General features: G+C 37.3%; 1 protein-coding gene and 1 long non-coding RNA gene across 3 annotated transcripts in view; one reads left to right on the top strand and one right to left on the bottom strand.

Annotated features, from left to right (window-relative positions):
* LOC106875408 (serine/threonine-protein kinase PAK 1) overlaps window positions 1-18,837 on the top strand; it is a 189,948-nt gene that overhangs the window by 13,610 nt on the left and 157,501 nt on the right. The window contains exon 1 of one of the 2 annotated variants that reach the window (XM_014923522.2): window positions 402-555. The exons of the other annotated variant lie outside the window; for it this stretch is intronic. The gene's annotated coding sequence lies outside the window, so the exon portion shown is untranslated. Of the gene's footprint in view, window positions 1-401; window positions 556-18,837 lie in introns of those variants that run through there. 2 annotated transcript variants of the gene reach the window in all.
* Window positions 3,807-18,837, bottom strand: part of LOC106875410 (uncharacterized) — a 112,913-nt gene continuing 97,882 nt past the window's right edge. Inside the window, exon 4 of the long non-coding RNA XR_008266170.1 lies at window positions 3,807-6,040. This is a non-coding gene — a long non-coding RNA (uncharacterized LOC106875410). The remainder of the gene's footprint in view (window positions 6,041-18,837) is intronic.

The following is an 18,837-nucleotide window of genomic DNA, read 5'->3' as shown; positions in this document are numbered from 1 at the left end:
TCTCTCTCTCGTGTTTTGTCTCCATTCTTTCAAGTGACGTTAACACCTAAACTGTACGCCTTCGTATCGCCTCATTGAAGAAATAAATCGTTTTATTTCTGGCTGTGTGTGAGGCTGTTGTTTGTGGGGTGTTGTGGAGTATTCACTTCGTCGGTGTACTACTGTGCAATTGATGGGGATATAGGAGTAAATGTGACAATTAAGGCCAGATTGTAAGGGAGCTAACTTCAGCCCGGCAAGTGCCTTACGCTGGCCACTAAAACATTACCGACAACAGTTCACACCAGAAAACGTGTGTTGAGTACCATCACTCACCAACAGTGATATATATATATATATATATATATATATATATATATATATATATATATATATCCCTGGATCCGGCATCAAACCCTTCATTCACTTGCCAGAATCAAAAATTTCTAATTAGTCCTGCCTGACTGTCCGCTCGTCTCTCATTGCAACCCCACCCACCCGACTATCTTTCCCTACTTCGATTGCATTTCCTGTTCACACCACTTGGAATAGCGACCAGTCTTCAGTTCAACGTGTGTATGTAATATATCTCATATTATTCTTATCGTTTTTGAAATGTTTCTTGTTGATGGCTGTGTGTTCGCTTGAAATATACATACATACATACATATTATTATTATTATTATTATTTTATATTATGTATATATTTTATATGATATACATATATTACATATTATGCGTGTGTGTATATATATATAGTGTGTATATGTGTGTGTACAGACATAATTTTGTATTTTTGAATTTATGATTGAAAGTTAGTAGTTGTAATAGTGCTTAGTAGTAGTAGTAGTAGTAGTAGTGATGATAATAACAGTGATGATTGTTAAAAAAAAAGTAGCTTTTCTGTCAAATCGATCGATCTCGTTGATCTGATCGGCTAAGTCATAAAATGCCGACACATATTCCAGAAGTGGGGATTGGTTTTTCGTATTAATGGACCCCCCCCCCCCCCCTTTATATTAAGGCTTGCTCCTAAACTCGCTTATTTCTTTTTCCCCCCCGGGGTAGTCTTCTCTGTCTGCTATATAAACACGCGCACCTTAGCGTTACACACACACACACTCTGAATATGCATCTTAATTCACAAACACATACTCACATACCTTGATACACACCACCACACACACCTTATCGGACCTACTTATTATTCCCCATCCTCCTGCTTTCCACCCACTCGTACATGTTTTTTTCCTCGTGTACCATCATCCAGTGCTTATTTGCATATAATATATCGTATCACACCAATACATAACATGTATACATATGTATATGTGTGTGTGTTTGTATGTGTATGTAGGTATAGATGTATGAGTGTGTGTGTATAATTATATATATATAGATATACACTTCTGTATATTTGTGTGTGTATTGATATATATATATATATATATATATATATATACACACACACATACATACACCCCTCCCGTCCTTTATTTTATTATGAAACTACAGTTTCGAGTCTCCCGCCACTGTGCCTGTTATAATAGAGAGAAAAAAATGCTTTTGGAATTTGTATTATATGTTTGTGTGTGTGTGTGCCACGTTCCAACTAGACTGTGAAGGCCACACTGGAAGGAGAAACATTTTTCACTCATGCCATGCTGAAGTAGTAGCTGAAAATGTCTAGATTGTGTGTGTGTGTGTGTGTGTAATATTTGGAGGGGTAGTGGGACAACATTTCAACTCGTGGTAGCATCCGGCTATAGCGGGTTGCAGGCGAGGAATGTATAATTAGAACTGTGCGGGCGAATCTATAATTATTTATATATTTATATGTATTTATTTCGCTGTGTGTGGTATATACATAAATGCATGTATGTATATTTGCTGTTTATATTCAAGTGAACCGATTTGGTCAATGGAAAGATACTGGCAGAAAATTGTCATCTGCTCTGCAGATGACAAAATTTTTGCTTGGGTCAAACCAAGAATCACTCAGCTCCTCGGTTGGATGTCTGATGTTTCGTTTGGAATTTTATCAGTCTTCTGTTCATTTCTCGCACTTCCCTACTTTATTATTTTACTATTATTATTATCGCTGTTGTATTTGTTTAGCCCTTTGTCAGATGGCCCTGATTAAGCAGATCTGTGAATAAAAGCGTTCCAACCTTGACCATCCCGTCCTTTTCTATATCTAAGAATACATTATCTATGGTGTCCTTCCCAATTATTAGACCAGTAGGGTTGAGGAAGAGAATTTTTTATTTGTTAGCAGGTCGAACGACCGCGCCGAATCTCCGTCATCGATTCGTTATTGTAGTAATTTTTTTGTATTTACTTGAGGTTAAGATTGGTGAATATATGTTTAATTGACTTAATGAATGCTCTCATTTCGTTGATGAGAGCGCCTCTCCTTCCGCTTGACCCAAACAACCAACCCTGCTACTATTGCTGCTGCTGCTGCTGCTGCTAAAATTAATGATAGTTTAGTGATCATCATTATCATTATTATTTTTATTTGTAGTGTTGGTAATGTTATTCTTGTTATTGTTGCGGTGGTAAGTTGTCGGCGAACCGTCCTCTCAAGTAGGTTTCCATTCTCGTTTACAACCGCTTCTCTGATTCAATGTATGTACGTTGCCAATCGCTCTTCTAAAATACATGAACATCACACATTCCACATTTATTAAATAAAAAAAAAACTAAAAGCAGAATGGAAAATCTCAGGGTTCATGCATATGTAAGAAGCCATTACAGACACAGACATACATATACACACACATAAACATATTTCAGATACAGACACATACACACATACGCACACAGTAGTGTGCTGCTGTTGTGTAATGGTTTGATTCTCTCCCTACCTCCATCCACACACTTGTATGGAATTATTTGTTTATCTATTTTTACCTGTCTCTGTCAAGACGGAGAACTTAGCAGCATGGAAAATGGTTTGTTCAGTTAGTCTTCAGAACCGGTTGCCGGTTTTAGCAATGTGGAGGATGTGACTCTCTCTCTCTCTCTCTCTCTCTCTCTCTCTCTCTCTCTCTCTCTCTCTCTCTCTCTCTCTCTCTCTCTCTCTCTCTCTTTCTCTCTCCCTTTTCTTGTCTGTAGTAGGGTAACACTCAGTGTAGACCGTATTTGTCATCTAACAGCACACACCTTGAATATTCTGGAGATGTGTTTGTGTGCATGTGTGCACCTAATGTGTGAGTGCATATGTCTGGATGTCTTTGATGTATGTGGATGAACATTACTTTTGTCTGTCATGTATAGAAACGTCTCAGATTGCCGAAAATGATCGAATATTTCACATTGGTTTTGGCTTTTAAAAAATTCTGGCCTGTTTCACAAGTATTCTGTATTCCCGTGATTTTCCTTCATCACTCCCACACACCCAGTCGTCGTCATCAACACCATTCTTCCCTTTTCACTCACCACTCATTTCTTTAGATACTTATATCACTTATTCTTTTCCCCATCTTCCATGACAGACATATTTCTGACCCATTACGTGACTTACGGTCAGTCTGTAGAATAAGACATTGTTTTTGAGAAGTTTCTTTTCCTCTGCTCTTGCGTAACAGTTCTTCAACCATGACTTACCACATAACACCATCCTGGGCTAAGTCAGCTGCACTCCACTATATTAATTGCACTGTGTCACACCTTGCTAGCTGCACTCAGCTACACTATGCTATACGTCAGCTATGTCACACTACACTGTCATACCAACTACAACACACTATGTTGTACAGTGTTCTGTTACCTATATTGCACTACATCAGATACCATACCTGATGTACAGTACCTCACCATCACACGTACCACATCAAAATATAATACAGACACTACACTGACTTTCCAGACACAGATTGTCTGTGCACTAATTTATTTCAGTCTACAGGTACTTGAATTTCATTTAATTTAAATAAATTTAGGATTTGCTTAATTTAAAGTGTTTTGACTGAGGTGACAACCCCTGGTTCAGAAAAATCAATACTCTATAAGAGCTTTGAAACCAAAGGTTTTGGAATGTACTCTACTTACTAAATAAGGTAAATGAAGACAAAATAAAAGAAAAAACAAAGATATTAAATTGAAAGCAAAATTACTTTCAGAAAAACGAAACGTGCTAAACTAGATGCATTAAACAATCTGGTTTTATTTTATAAAACCACTCTCAGTCTCTATAATGGTCTCAATGCTGCCATGGAAGTAACTGTCTACCAGGATCGAGTGATTCTTGTTGCATGTTATCCATCATACCTACAATGGCAGTTTTCAGCAAACCCTTTATATAGTGGAGCTGCTAGTTTAGCTTTCTCTCAGTGCTGCTCCAGATTCAGCTGTCCAGTGATTCTACGTATTGTCACATGATCATAAAACCTCTTAGATTGCTATTCCAGGATTGAGAGGCTCATGTAGTAGGGAGCAGGGTTCTGCTGGAACACATATGGCCTTCTTTGAACTACTCTTAAATCCATGGTTTGACGATTGTGTTCTGCACAATATAAGGTAGTGACACTGGCCCTGAAGCTTTGTAGGGGAAAAAAGGGAGACAGTATGGCATGGCTCTAATTACTCTCAACACTCAGCACAATCAGAAACAACAGGAACTTTGTGTGTAATCAAGAGTACCTCCATGGTGTCCATACAGAACCATCTGTTGATCCGCCTTGTCACCTTCTGGTCCTGGTTGAAGTTCTCATCGGTGAAGAACCAGACCATGTTGAGTTTCTTGGGGTGCTCAAGCTTGCTCAGTTTCTGTTTCAACTAGATCACATGGGCTGTCTTCTCATGTAGGATTTTTACATGATGTCCTCATTCAGTATGCATCATAAAGTGGACTCCTCCACTTTGAGCTGCTTGGCAATAGCTCTGATTGAGTCGATCTGCTGGACAAACTTGGCCATCCAGACAATGCCTAATTGCTGAAAATGTTTCTCTCTCTCCTAGTCACAGATGACATATTCCTTTTGGAAGTAGCTGAAAGAAAGACCAAATAGCTTTACCAGGGGTTCATTCAAAGATTTCCCTTGTGGATATGATAGGTAACTTGAATGAGAACCAAGTTATTCTAGCATACAGCCTCAAGGTCATCACTGAGGTTGAGAGTGGTTTTATAGACTGTGGCTTTTTTTTTACCCTTTAGCATTCAGATTACTCAATCAAATGGTTTGCTTATTTATTCCTGTTGCTTTTGATTAGTCAGGCATTATCTTGAAGTTTCAAGATTTCAATGCTGTGATTGTTTGCTTTGTCAGAGGCCAGATCTGGCCAGTTTGAGCATAAAACAGGTGGAATATTTGGGCTGGATATGGCCAGTTCAAATGCCAAAGATTTAGATGTATCAAAGTGTAGGTTGGCTGTGTAGTTAACAAGCATACTTTGCAACTGTGTGGTTTCAGGTTCAGTCTCTTTGCATAGCAACATGGGCAAGTGTCTTTTACTATAGTGTTGGGCTGACCAATTCCTTGTGAGTGAATTTACTCACTGGTAACTTTGCGGAAGCCTCTCGTCTGTGTGTGTGTGCGTGTGTATGTGTTCTCCTCCCCACCCCCACACACACTTGACATCAGGTGTTTGTTTACTCCTGTAGCCTTGCAGTTCAGCAAAAGAAACTGACAGACTAGATATCAGACTTTAAAAAAAGTAAGTACTAGGGTCAATTTGTGCAACTAAAACTGAGGTTGTGCCCCAGCGTGGTTGTAGTTCAATGACTGAAACAAATCAAAGAAAATATCTAGTTGAACATGTGTATCACTTTTCTGAAAACCTATTTCTTTCTTCTACTTTTTTTTGTTAGGCATTTTTCTTTTATTTTATTTCCATTTACCTGGTATACATTATCTAGGTGGTATGGCACATTTGAGGTACTGTGTTGTGATATTGTACATGTTCTTGACTTTGAAAGGTGAAGTATTTCGTTGTGTTCAAGAAGCAGGTGGTTATCTCTAAGTTGCTGCAGCTGCCTGCTAGAGCTACAAGCATGTTGTGTCTTTTCATTTCCTGTTGTAGACTGGGGTCTGTCACATTGGTACTGCCAGTACGTCTGAAACAGAAATGGAAACAAAATTTGGTGTACTTTACATAAGATTGTGGAGGCACATGGGTTTAGTGGGTTAGGATGTTGGACTCATGGTTGTAAGATTGTATTTTCAATTCCTGGACTAGGCAATGCATTGAGTTCTTGAGCAAAACACTTCATTTCATGTCGCTTCAGTCCACTCAACTGTAAAAATGAGTAATCCTGCGATGGACTGGCATCCTGTCCATAGAGGAATGTATATGCCAGATATACCAAGAAACCAGCCCTATGCTTCTTACAGAGCAATCTTTTCTCTTTTACTTGTTTTGGTCATTAGATTGTGACTATACTGGGGCACCACTTTGAAGAATTTTTAATCAACTTATTTTTTAAAGCCTGGTACTTATTCTATCAGTCTCTTTTGCCGAACTGTTAAGTTACATGGATGCAAACAAACCAACACTGATTGTCAAGCAGTGGTGGTGGACAGACAGACAGACAGACACACACACATGTATATAATGGGCTTCTTTCAGTTTCTGTCTACCAAATCCACTCGCAAAGATTTGGTCAGCCCAGGGCTATAGTAGAAGACACTTACCTAAGGTGTCACACAGTGAGATTGAACCCAGAACCATGTGTTTAAGAAGCAAACTTCTTACCACACAGCCAGGTTTGCGCTTAATGTGGATTAACTTTGTATAAGATTGCTAGATTGCCTTCCAGTTATCCATCTATCCATCTTCTCTGCCTACTATCCCCGGGAGGATCATAGGGATAGAGTCCTCAGCTATTTCCTCCAAATGGTCTGATGTGAAGCAACCCTCACTAGATTTCCTGTCTAGATTCCCAAGCATGACCAACTGAAACTCTGGCTGTTATCCAACCATTTTGTTCTTTTTCTATCCTTAGGTCTACAGCCAGTTGGCTCAGCTTGAAGAATCTGTCTTGCGATTCTTTCCTATGACATCCTAATCACGTCATAGTACTGGAGCTATGACCTCTTGTTGTTGAGAAGTAGTCGCTCAACCTGCAGAACTCCCTGATCTCTGAGTTCCACAGTCTGTCGAGTAATGTTACTCCAGAGATCTTTTGGAGGAACCTCTTATTAGTTGCCTCTATTCCACTTGTGGCTTGCTAAAATTGTGTTCATGATTATCTGGTGCATGCTGGACAATAAGTACCTCATTAGAAAATGCACCTCAATACCGCACTCTTCTACAATGTGCACCTTACTGTAGAGTGCAGTTCTTTAGCACATTGCACCATGTAATGAGGAAACCTCTACTTAGTCATTTGGCTTACTAGAAAATGTAGCCAAATTACCCTCAAATTATACAAATCATTTTAATCCGTTAGCATTCAGATTATTCTATCAAATATAATGCTTGTTTATTCACTTTGTTTTGAATTAATCATGCATTATCTTGGAGCTTCCAGATTTCAATGATGTCATTGTTTATTTTTAGAATGACATTGTAGGGTAGGTGTAAGAAGCTGGATCAGGCTGGTTTGAACATAAAATAGGTTGAATATTTGGGTTGGATAAGATTAAATAAAGTTTACATTTGAAAACATTGATGATATCTAAAAAGTTGAGTAGTTCACAACTGGATTTCCCTTGTTCAAATAAGAATGACCTAATGCTTCATATTAACCGCAACAACACAGTGCCATTTGTATACATATGCACACACATTGGAATATATTTTGAATTCCTTTGGTGGTGATGGTGGTTATAGTGGTGGAGGAGAGATAATTATCTGGCCCTTAAATAACCTTTATTGAGCAGAACTACAACCAGAGACATACTGACTATAGCCATCATGTTTTTTTAGGGTTATCTAGGAATACATTATCCTATGTGTCTTTCCTTTTTCTGACAGTAAAATGTGGTTTGATAGATATTTGGTTGTTATTTCTAGCCTGGTGAGTGACCATGTATTGGTTTTCTCCCCTTCCTCCTGTTGACTTTGCAAAGTTAGGGGAATGAGTTAAAGCAAAGGCGTAATGAAATGTCTGGAGAAAGGAGAATAAGACAATAGTGTTAAGATATGTGGATACATCTTTATGTGGCTGTGTGGTAAGAAGCTTGCTCCCCACCCTCAAGATTTCAGGTTCAGTCCTTTCTTTGTGGCACCTTGGGCAAGTGTCACTGTAACTTGGCAGTTCAGCTGAAGAAACTGATTGGATAAACCGCTGACTTTGGAAAACAAATACTGGAATTGATTGGTTTGACTAAAATTTAGCAAAGTAGTGCTCCAGCATGGCCACAGTCCAATGACTGAAACGAATAAGGATATGCTTTTGACTGTAGCAGTTTCCAGCTCAGGTAAGAATGGTAGAACCTAAAGTTTAGGTTTCTATGCATTCAGTTGTTATGAGGAACTTTCAGAACTCTTTTCAGACTGAGGGACTAACTGTTGAACTACATTATCCTACATATCTTTAACCCTTTAGTATTTAAACCGGCCACATCAGGCCCAAATGTTCTACATGTTTTATGTTTAAAGCGACCAGATTTGACCTCTTACACCTTCCGTACAAATTTCATTCTAAAAATACACACATCATTGAAATCTTGAAGCAACAAGATACTGCAGGATTAATTCAAACCAATTTGAATAAATAAGCATTATGTTTGTCAATATAACCTGAATGCTAAAGGGTTAAAGATGGTAGGATGTGAATTGAGAGAGATTTTGTTGCAACTTGTAGCATGTTGAGTGACTATATAAAGAAAGCCTCTTTCACATTGGTGCATGAGAGTTGTAAGTGTGGAAGCTTCTTTTAGATTTCAAAGCAGAATTAGTCTGTGTACTTTGATAAATAATTGTCTCCAACAGAGCTGAATGCATATGAAGTCAATTTTTAGATTCACAAATTTTTACTGCACGATAAGAATCTGATTCTTTGAATAGAGCACTATTCCCAGAAGTCTGTGTACCTATTTCTATACTTTGATTAACTAGGACAAGAATTGTCCTGCTTCTGAGTGCAACTTGAGAAATTTTTCATGTTTTACATTTTTGGTTACCTTTTATTATGTTTTTTTTTTTTTAACTTCAAACCTCTTTTACCTGTTCCCTGAATAACTGCTGATGATGTAAGTAAACATCAAAGTCAATAGTTTCTTTATCTGTACTTTCACTGTAGCAGTGTGTGTGTGTGTATGTATATATATATATATATATATATATATATATATATATATACATACATACACATACATATATACATATGCACGCGTGCATGCACACACACACACACACACACACACGTCCATATATTCCTCTCTCAAATCAGACAGTTCCAAAGTGTTTCATAGGAAAGATTAAGAACAAAGAATTATAGATTTGGAGAATGACAAAGAATTTCTGTTTTCTTTTCTTTCTTTCCTTCTGCTTCTCTCAGTCTAACAATATTGTTATTTTTGAAAGGAAATATATCTCAGGAATAATACGAGCAAATTAATGCTTATTTTATCTCATGATGTCTTTATTCAGTACAGGAATCATATTTTTTGTGTTCTATTTTGTTTCTTTTTCAGAAAAAAAGAGGGTTTGGTTGGGTGAATATATCATGAAGCTTTAAGTTTTATATATTATTTGATCTAACAATACTTCTGTATTTCTTTCTTTTCCACTGAAATCAGATATTTGTTTCAAAATCCTGATTGAAGTTCACCCTAGTCATGCCTATTGTCAAAGTCAGTTGAAATGTTGAATATCAAACTTTGTACAGCTCTTTACTTTATTTTTCCCTCTCAAATATTTTGCATGCTGCTCAATCTGCTGATAACCCATGCACACACACACACGCACGCACGCACGCACGCACACACACACACACACACACACACACACACACTTGCTCTTCAAATTTATAATCTTCTTTTTATAAATAATTTTCTTCTTATAAAGTAACCTAACTCTAAGGAATATTTTTTTCTTCTTTTCCAATTTGAACAAAAGTTGATTAATCAGGATGAATAATAATAATAGTAATAATAATGTTGTTTCTGTTGTCTAATGGTTGAGTTTATCTCAGAATAACACTATTACACAAAGAAGAAAAGAAGGATTATTTCAATGTGAAGCTTTCATAGAACACATTGCCTATAAGGTATTTCTTATTAGTGAAAGATTTTGTCATGACTGCTATCTTTAGTTATAATGGTTGTGTAATCTTATCGTACAAAATAGGAACTAACCAAATATACGTTCATTTATTTATGTCTCTAGTTTTTATCATGCATTTTGCCCAATTTATCTAACATCCAGCTCACCAGTGAAATGATGTACCCAGCATCATTAAAACGCTGAGATATTTTAACTTTTCCATCCCCAGTCTACAATAAATTCACACTTTGATGCTTGACCTCACCACGATAATTATTTTAGAAACCTTTTACCAACAATTAAGCCTAGCATTGCCTTAACTTGGGTAATCTGCTGAGATATGATGTTGTCAGCACAAATTGATACAGTTAATTAGAAGAGATAAAAGAATTTAATCATTAGCACAATTAACTAACACTTCAAAATTACCTCTTCTTCCCTATCACCATATTATTTCCCCTCTCATTTACCTATACAGTCCTTCCTCTCTGCTTCTCTCCTCTTCCAATTTTTTTTTTTTCAATTCTTAGTCATCACCCCAATTTTCTCTTTCTCCCCCTCTTTCTCTCTCTCTCTCTCTCTCTCTCTCTCTCTCTCTCTCTGTCTCTGTCTCTGTCTCTCTCTCTCATTCAGTTCCTCTTCCAAGCTCACATTACCCATGGAGTGAAACATTCTTTACTCTTTGTTTCTCAACACCAACATTATCACGTTTTCATTTTCACTGTCAGACTCCTCTTCCTGGAGTCTAGCTACAACTAAACATCTCTTTAAACCTTCAGTTTTCATTGTTATTATTGGTTTCCATTCTGACATGAGCTTGATGCATTTGCAATACAACACCTCGCCATACATTTCAATCATGTATGTTCAGCAGTGAGAAGACAACATCCTTTCAGGTTTGTTACCTTAATTCTTCTTCTCTTTTTCACCTCATCTGTCTTCTGAGTGCCTGTACCACTACCACAACCACCACCACCTTCAAGTACAATTTGTACCTTTCCCCAAGCATTTACCAATTGACTTAGATTAGCTCTATATTCATGTAACCATTCCATCAAAATACACACCTGCTAACATCTTTCTAAAGTCACTTGTGCTCAATGTCTCATAAATTAAGCCTTTTAGCATTCACATTATTCTTTCAAGTGTAATGTTAATTCATTCACATTGTTTTGAATTAATCATGCATTATCTTGTTGCTTCAAGATTTCAATGATGTAACAGTTTAGATTTAGAATGACATTGCAGGATATGTGTGATGGGGCAGATCTGGTCAATTTGATCATTAAACTGATTGAATATATGGGCCTGATACGGTCAGTTTAAATGCTAAAGAGTTAACATTGTAAATCCAGTAAATCAGCTTAGACACCTCCCACACACACAAACCCCCACACACATACTTACATGAGGTTTGATCAATAAGTATCCGGATTGTTGCCTTAGTGATGAAGCTAAAGCATGCACAGTGAAGCCACTTGGCACAAATTGACCTTGACCTCTGCTGTGCACACGCTAAGTTTTAACATTCTAGCTAACTTCTGCTGTTTACAGCAGTGCTTGGAAGGAAGGTCTGTAGCGTGTGATCATTGCATTGACCATGACAGGAAGTTGTCATGGTGACACCTGATCAGAGGCCTGTACAAAGTTGTACAAAGTGTATGAGCCACACACAAGCGTACGAGTGGTTCAGAGGTTTCCAAGATGGCTGAAAAATGTTGATATTGACAAATGTTCTGGGAGATCCCGCAACCAGCAGAACTAAGAAAAGCATCACAGATGTTCATGCAACTGTGAGAGGAAATCATCGAATCAGCATCCTTGATTTATCAGAAGATGTGCAGATTAGTTATGGTTCAGTTCAGTCCGTTATCACTGAAGATTTAGGTATGAGACATGTATCTGCCAAGTTTGTACAAAAACTGCTTTCAGCTGACCAAAAAGACACTCAAGTTTCAGTTGCACAAGATCATTGATTGTGTCGAGAACAATGAAAACTTTGCATAGGCCTCTGAGCAGGTATCACCAAGCTTTTGGCAAAATCTGATGCAGATTCTCTGCTCAACTTTCTCTATCATGGTCAATGCAACAATCACATGCTACACACCTTCCTTCCAAGCACTGCTGTAAACAGCGAAAGTGAGCTAGAACATTAAAACTTAGTGCACATGTTCAGCAGAGTTCAAGGTCAATCTGTGCCAAGCGGTTTCACTCTGCATGCTTTACCTTTGTTACTATGGCAATAGTCCTGATACTAATTGATCAGACCACATACACACACTCACCACATCACTATACAGACTTGTAAATCTCATAAATTGACCCATTGTGTTACCAGTCAGTTGCTGTGTGCTAAGGTTCAAAATAATTTCATTACATAAATCTTTGTCTTTTTTTAGTAATTTTCATAAAAATATAATATAGAAGGTACTAGTTGATGCAATTGAGGTACAAAAGATTGAGAGCCATATTAGAACAACTCATTCCTTTCCCTCTTGTATTTACAACACATGCTTTACATCCACTACCTGACAATTTTATTGTCATACAATACTCTTTTTTAAAATAACCCCTTATTGGGCTGTTTTATGTCTGCTACAATAGGAATTTGTGTGGAGGCACATGGCTTAGTGGTTAGGGTGTCAGCATCATGATCCTAAGAGTGTGGTTTCGATTTCTGGACCAGGCGACATATTGTGTTCTTGAGCAAAACACTTCATTTCATGTTGCTCCAGTCCACTCAGCTGGCAAAAAGAAGTAACGCTGTGATGGACTGGCGTCCCGTCCAGCTGGGGAATACATACACCATAGAAACCAGGAAACTGGGCCCATGAGCCTGGCTAGGCTTTAAAAGGGTGCATTTATTTATTTTATTTATAATAGGGATTTGTAAAAAAGATCATCTCTCTAATTTCTTGAAGTATAATTTCAGTAAACTTTTCTAAGTTGGTCTTGGGTTACTTTTTTCTTTTCAATTTATTATTGTTGCTGTTGTTAAAATAGCAAGCTGGAGAATCGTTAGCACGCTGGGCAAAACGCTTAGTGGTATTTCGCCCATTGCAACGTTCCAAGTTCAAATTCCTGACAAGGTCGACTTTGCCTTTCATCCTTTCAGGGTCAATAAATTAAGTACCAGTGAAACACCAAGGTCGATGTAATTGACTAGTACAACCCCCACCAAATTTCAGGCCTTGTGCCTTTAGTAGAAAGGATTATTATTATTATTATTATTATTATTATTATTATTATTGAGTGAGAGAGCCATCAAAGTAACATTGGGGTACAAATATACCAAACTCAATGTACCCATCATGACCACCCATCTCATAAAGGTACACCAGGCACATACATCACAACCATATGTGCGCAACATGGTGATTTCATATCAAGATAAACAGTGCATGACCTTGCAGGTGGGGCCCAGTTCAAATTTTCTTCAGGTTGAGTAGCTCGTCCTGCTCAAAAGGTCCTTGAATAAGGGTTGTTTAAGGACAATGAATGAAATACCCATATTTCCAGAGGTGAATTATTCACACCTCAAAGAATTCCTTTCAACACATGACTGTGATACTCACCCACTGCTTCTGCTCATGATCAGAGATGCACATAGAGTCAGCCACTAAGGGACATGCTCAACTGGCTATGGTCAAGCAACTGACAAGTAAATCTGTGGTATTGAGCAGAATACTTGCTGCAGCCCATCATTTACACCAAGACAAAACTTGTACATGATAGCACTTCCAATCAGTTAAGATCAGAAGTCATGAGACACTGCCTGGTGTCATTTATTATTATTATTAAGGTGGGGAGCTGGCAGGACCATTAGCATACCAGGTAAAATACTTAATGGTATTTCATCTGACTTTGCATTCTGAATTCAAATGCTTCCAGGGTCAAGGGGTTAATAAATTAAGTACCTGTGAAACACTAAGCTCATTGTAATTGACTAGTCCCCTCCTCCAAAATGTCAGGCCTTGTGTCTTTAGTAGAAAGGATTATTATTATTATTATTATTATTATTATGAGCACACTGGGTTAAATGCTTAGCAGTATTTTGCTGAGATCAACTTTACCTTTTGTCTTTTCAGTTTTGATAAAATAAGTATCAGTTGAACACTGGAGTTGGTGTAATTGATCCATCCCCACCTCCCCAAGCTGCCCTTGTGGCAGAATTTATAACCATTATTATTATTAAGACAGTGAGCTAGCAGACTTATTAGCACACCAGGCTAAATGCTTAGTGGTATTTCACCTGTTGCTACATTCTGAGTTCAAATTCCACTGAGGTTGACTTTGCCTCTCATCCTTTCGGGGTCAATAAATTAAGTACCAGTTGAACACTGGAGTTAATGTAATCGACACATCCCCTCCCCCAAAATGGCTACCCTTGTGGCAGAATTTGTAACAGTGTTAGAATGAGGTATGGCTGTGTTAAGTACAGTTTGCAATTATTCAGTTCCGGGTTCAGTTCTACTGTATGATACCTTGGGCAGTGTTTTTCACTATAGCCTCAAGTTGGTTAATGCCTTGAGAGTGGAATTCGGTAGATGGGAACTTTGTGGAAGCTCATTGCATGTGTGTATGTGTATATGCATGTATTTGTTTGTGTAGCTTTTGTTGATGTATATCAATGTAAGTTCCCAAATTACTCTAAAATGAATGAACTATTCTCTTGTGCTCTCACTTTGGCATTGTTGGATCATGTAATGTTTTCCTATAACTAAAGGTTACCAAAGAGCAACTGCTTTGCTTCGCTTTTATGGTGGAATGCAAAAGAGAGATGAACCTTGAACCATTATATATTGTCAGTCTATGTCTGATAACTGTTAGATCAGTAGTTCTCAAATAGGGTCCACATGGCCCTTGGTGGTCCATATAAAATTTTGTTGTTGAAATTTATCTACAATAAATTGATTATACATCTACAATACTCAAAATATTTTAACAATTGTTTTTTATAAATAATACCTAATAATATTTAATTATAAAAATATAATAGTATTTTTTAAACATTAAATGGCTATGAGGATTCATCTGAATAAAATAGGAATCAAAGGGGTCTATAAGTAAAAAATGGTTATGTAAGATGGACTTAGGCAATGTAATATATAGTGTTCTCTCATGTGTGAAGGTGCATGGCTCAGTGGTTAGAGTGTTGGGCTTACAATCATGAAGTAGTAAATTCGATTCCTGGACTAGAAATGAGTTGCGACATCACTGGTACCAAGCTGTATTGGCATTTACCTTTCCCTTGGATAACATCGGTGGTGTTGGAGAAGGAAGGCTGGTATGCATGTGCAACTGCTGGTCTTCCATAAACAACCTTGCCCAGACTTGTGCCTTGGAGGGGAACATCCTAGATGCAATCCCTTGCTCATTCATAATCAAAGGGAGTCTTTACCCTTTTTATCATGAAACCCAATAGAACAACAGTAGAAATTGAACTGAAATATAAGTTGACTTGTGCAGTTCCTTCTTCACTCTATAGTTGGATGGTTTGTGAGGATTCAGATATTTGCATAATTAGGTACAGAGTGAATGATGTGGTTTATATCTGCATTTACTTGAGATAGAACCTGTGCTGCCAAAATTTCCCTTATTGCAGTCTACCATTTTCAGTAAAGAAGGACATGTTAGGTAATTCTGCATCATCCTAAAATGTCAGAATGGGCATGGTTGGAACACCTCTCTTCATAGGTTTGCTTACTCAAGATTAGTCTGGAGGTTAAACAGCGACTGTTAATAGCTGTAAATTATTCCTTAGGATGGCTGTATGGTTAAGAAGCTTGCTTTGCTAAGCATATGGTTTCGGGTCATTCTCAAATCCTTTTCAACTATAGACACAAGGCCTGAAATTAATAATATATGTGCATGCAAGTTTGTATGTATGTATGTATGTATGTATGTATGTATGTGTATATATATATATATATATATATATATATATATATATATATATATATATATATATATATATATATATATATATATATATATATATATGTAAGTATATATATATGTGTGTGTGTGTGTGTGTGTATACACACAAACGCATGTGCGTGCACACGCGCGCACACACACACACACATACACACACACAACTTGGTCTGCTTGGATGTTTGTTACTGCTGCTATTACAGTTTGCCTTATTCCATCTGTAGGACTGCAGGAGTCAGAAAAAAAAAGATGTTAGGAAACTTGTTTGCTCTCTCAACTCGCTAGAAATAACAGCTAAACCTCTCTATATCTCACCCTACAGATTATATGTAGAAGCGTACATTGGTTAGTGTTCTTTATACATTGCACATGGTTTAATAAAGAATAGATTGCATTCTCACTGTTAGGATGCCTTTGATTGGCTGTCTATTCAATAAGGCCTTAACGTGAAGCTAAACAACAGAGATTTCAAGAACAGCCATTACTTTCTTCCTCCTCCATCACTTTGTTTTCCTCTACCACCACCACCACCACCATCAACCAATTCACTGCCATTGCTGTCTGTCAAATCTTTTTCTCACCTTCACACCAGTTGCATGACACATCTTCTTTCTCTCTCACCCTTTTATCCCCACCGGATGTCTCTAAATAGTTTCCATGTCAACACCAGGTCTTTGAGAGAAGCAGACTACTTCCAGTTCAGGTTTCTCTTAGCCGACATCTTATTCTAGTCAGTAACCAAATCATTTGACATTTGTTCTTTGTTTTCTTAACCATCAATGTGTCATGTCCTCACCACTGGCTGGTCTAGAACCTGCTTTGTCTATCTTAGCCGACACCTGTTATGCTTCTTCTAAGACTATGAAACTGAAGGCATCTCAGACTAATTGACAATATCACTGTATTCATCATGATTACCATCATTGTCATTTAACATTTTTCTCTGTATTGGCATGGATTTTATAGGTTTGCAACAGATCTTTTCCCATGACATGATTCTGATTTGTTTCTGTGAAATGTAATATTCTGAAATGTACTAGTCACACTTAAAAAGACTGTGAGTCACACTTAAAAAGACTGTGAGTCACACTTAAAAAGACTGTGATCGTACATTTTGACCTCCCTGATCCAACTGTCCTATTGCACTGATATGATCAGTTGGTGTGGTTGAGACAGGAAATTGTTTGGGGTGAAGCAGTGAGGAGGAGTTCTTATAGGTATACAGTATCACCTCTCTTTCTCTCTCTCTCTATCAACACACACACACACACACACACACACACACACACACACACACACACACACACACACACACACACACGTGTTATCACTGGAGGAGAACACCTAAACCAAATGTTCAGTATCCTACTCATGAGGGATCGATGCTAGAGGGGTTGAAATGATTGTAGTAATCAATAAACATTCTCAAATCTTCCATCTCTCTCATTAATCAATTATCCAATGAACACTGAGAAAGTGAATGTGCTTTACTGGTAAATTACCAGGTGTATACCGTACAATTTATTAACTAGTCAACCAATGCTCTGTGAGTAAATTTGGTAGATAGAAACAGTTCAGAAGCCCATTCTCTGTGTGTGTGTACATGTGGGTCTATTTGAAATGTTTGCTAGTCTGTTCTAGTATCAAGAGGAGCATCTGGCTGTAAAACAGTGCCTCGATAATATGCATTCTTTTAACTCAAGGTGACATAGAAAAACAAAAAATAAAATAATCGCATGCACTCTCTCTCTCTCTCTCTCTTAAATGTTCTGTCTGTACCTATGTGCCTACTTGTCATGTTTCTTTTTATATTTATTCTGTGTTCTATATCATAAATTGGTCTCCAATCACGTTGATAGCAGTGCAGTTATTTCCCTTTAAATATATGAATTGATATCTTTTGAAGCTCAGTTGATATATAGCGGGAGTCAAACAGTATTTAAAAAGTCCATACAGTTAAAAATATAAACAGGCACAGGCTTGGCTGTTTGGTAAGAAGTTTGTTTCCCAACCACATGGTTCTGGGTTCAGTCACACTATGTGGCACCTTGGGAAAGTGTCTTCTGTTATAGTCTTGGTAAATGGAAACTGAAAGAAGCCCATCGTGTGTGTGTATATATATATATGTGTGTGTGTGTGTGTGTGTGTGTCCACCACCACCACCACTTAACAATTTGGTTTTGCTGTGTTAATGTCCTTGTAACTCAGCAGTTTGGCAAAAAGGAGATGATAGAAAAAGCCAGGCTTAAAAAGAAATAAGTACTGGGGTCAATTCATTTTTCAAAAAATTCTTCGAGGTGGTGCCCCAGCATGGCCACAGTCTTACTGAAACAAGTAAAAGATAAAAGATAGGACATAAACTCAATCCTTTCTAAATATATTTTTAAAATATGATTTCAGAAATTCTCATTTTCTCTTTATAAATTTAGGTTATAATCTTTTCTGATTTTATGCGTTTTAGAAACCAATTTTAAACTTGTAAGAATCTATTGTCATATCAGGCCTCAGCAAATCATTCTTACGCTTTGTGTATGGTTTTGGCATTTTCAAACTGATTTTGAACTTGCTGACCTTTTTTATTGATTTATGTAAAACATTATCATTCATCCGTCCAATGTCTGGGGACGTAATGCTATTTGTCATAAAAAATGTCAATAAGAGTCCTGACCTTATTCTAGAATTATCCTTAATATTATAGTCTCTCTCTTTCATATATATATATATATATATATATATATATATATATATATATATATATATATA

The sequence above is a fragment of the Octopus bimaculoides genome, chromosome 19, assembly GCF_001194135.2.
Source record: "Octopus bimaculoides isolate UCB-OBI-ISO-001 chromosome 19, ASM119413v2, whole genome shotgun sequence".
Classification (NCBI taxonomy): domain Eukaryota; kingdom Metazoa; phylum Mollusca; class Cephalopoda; order Octopoda; family Octopodidae; genus Octopus; species Octopus bimaculoides.
The sequence above is the reverse complement of the archived record's forward strand: the minus strand, read 5'-3'. Positions and strand labels throughout refer to the sequence as shown.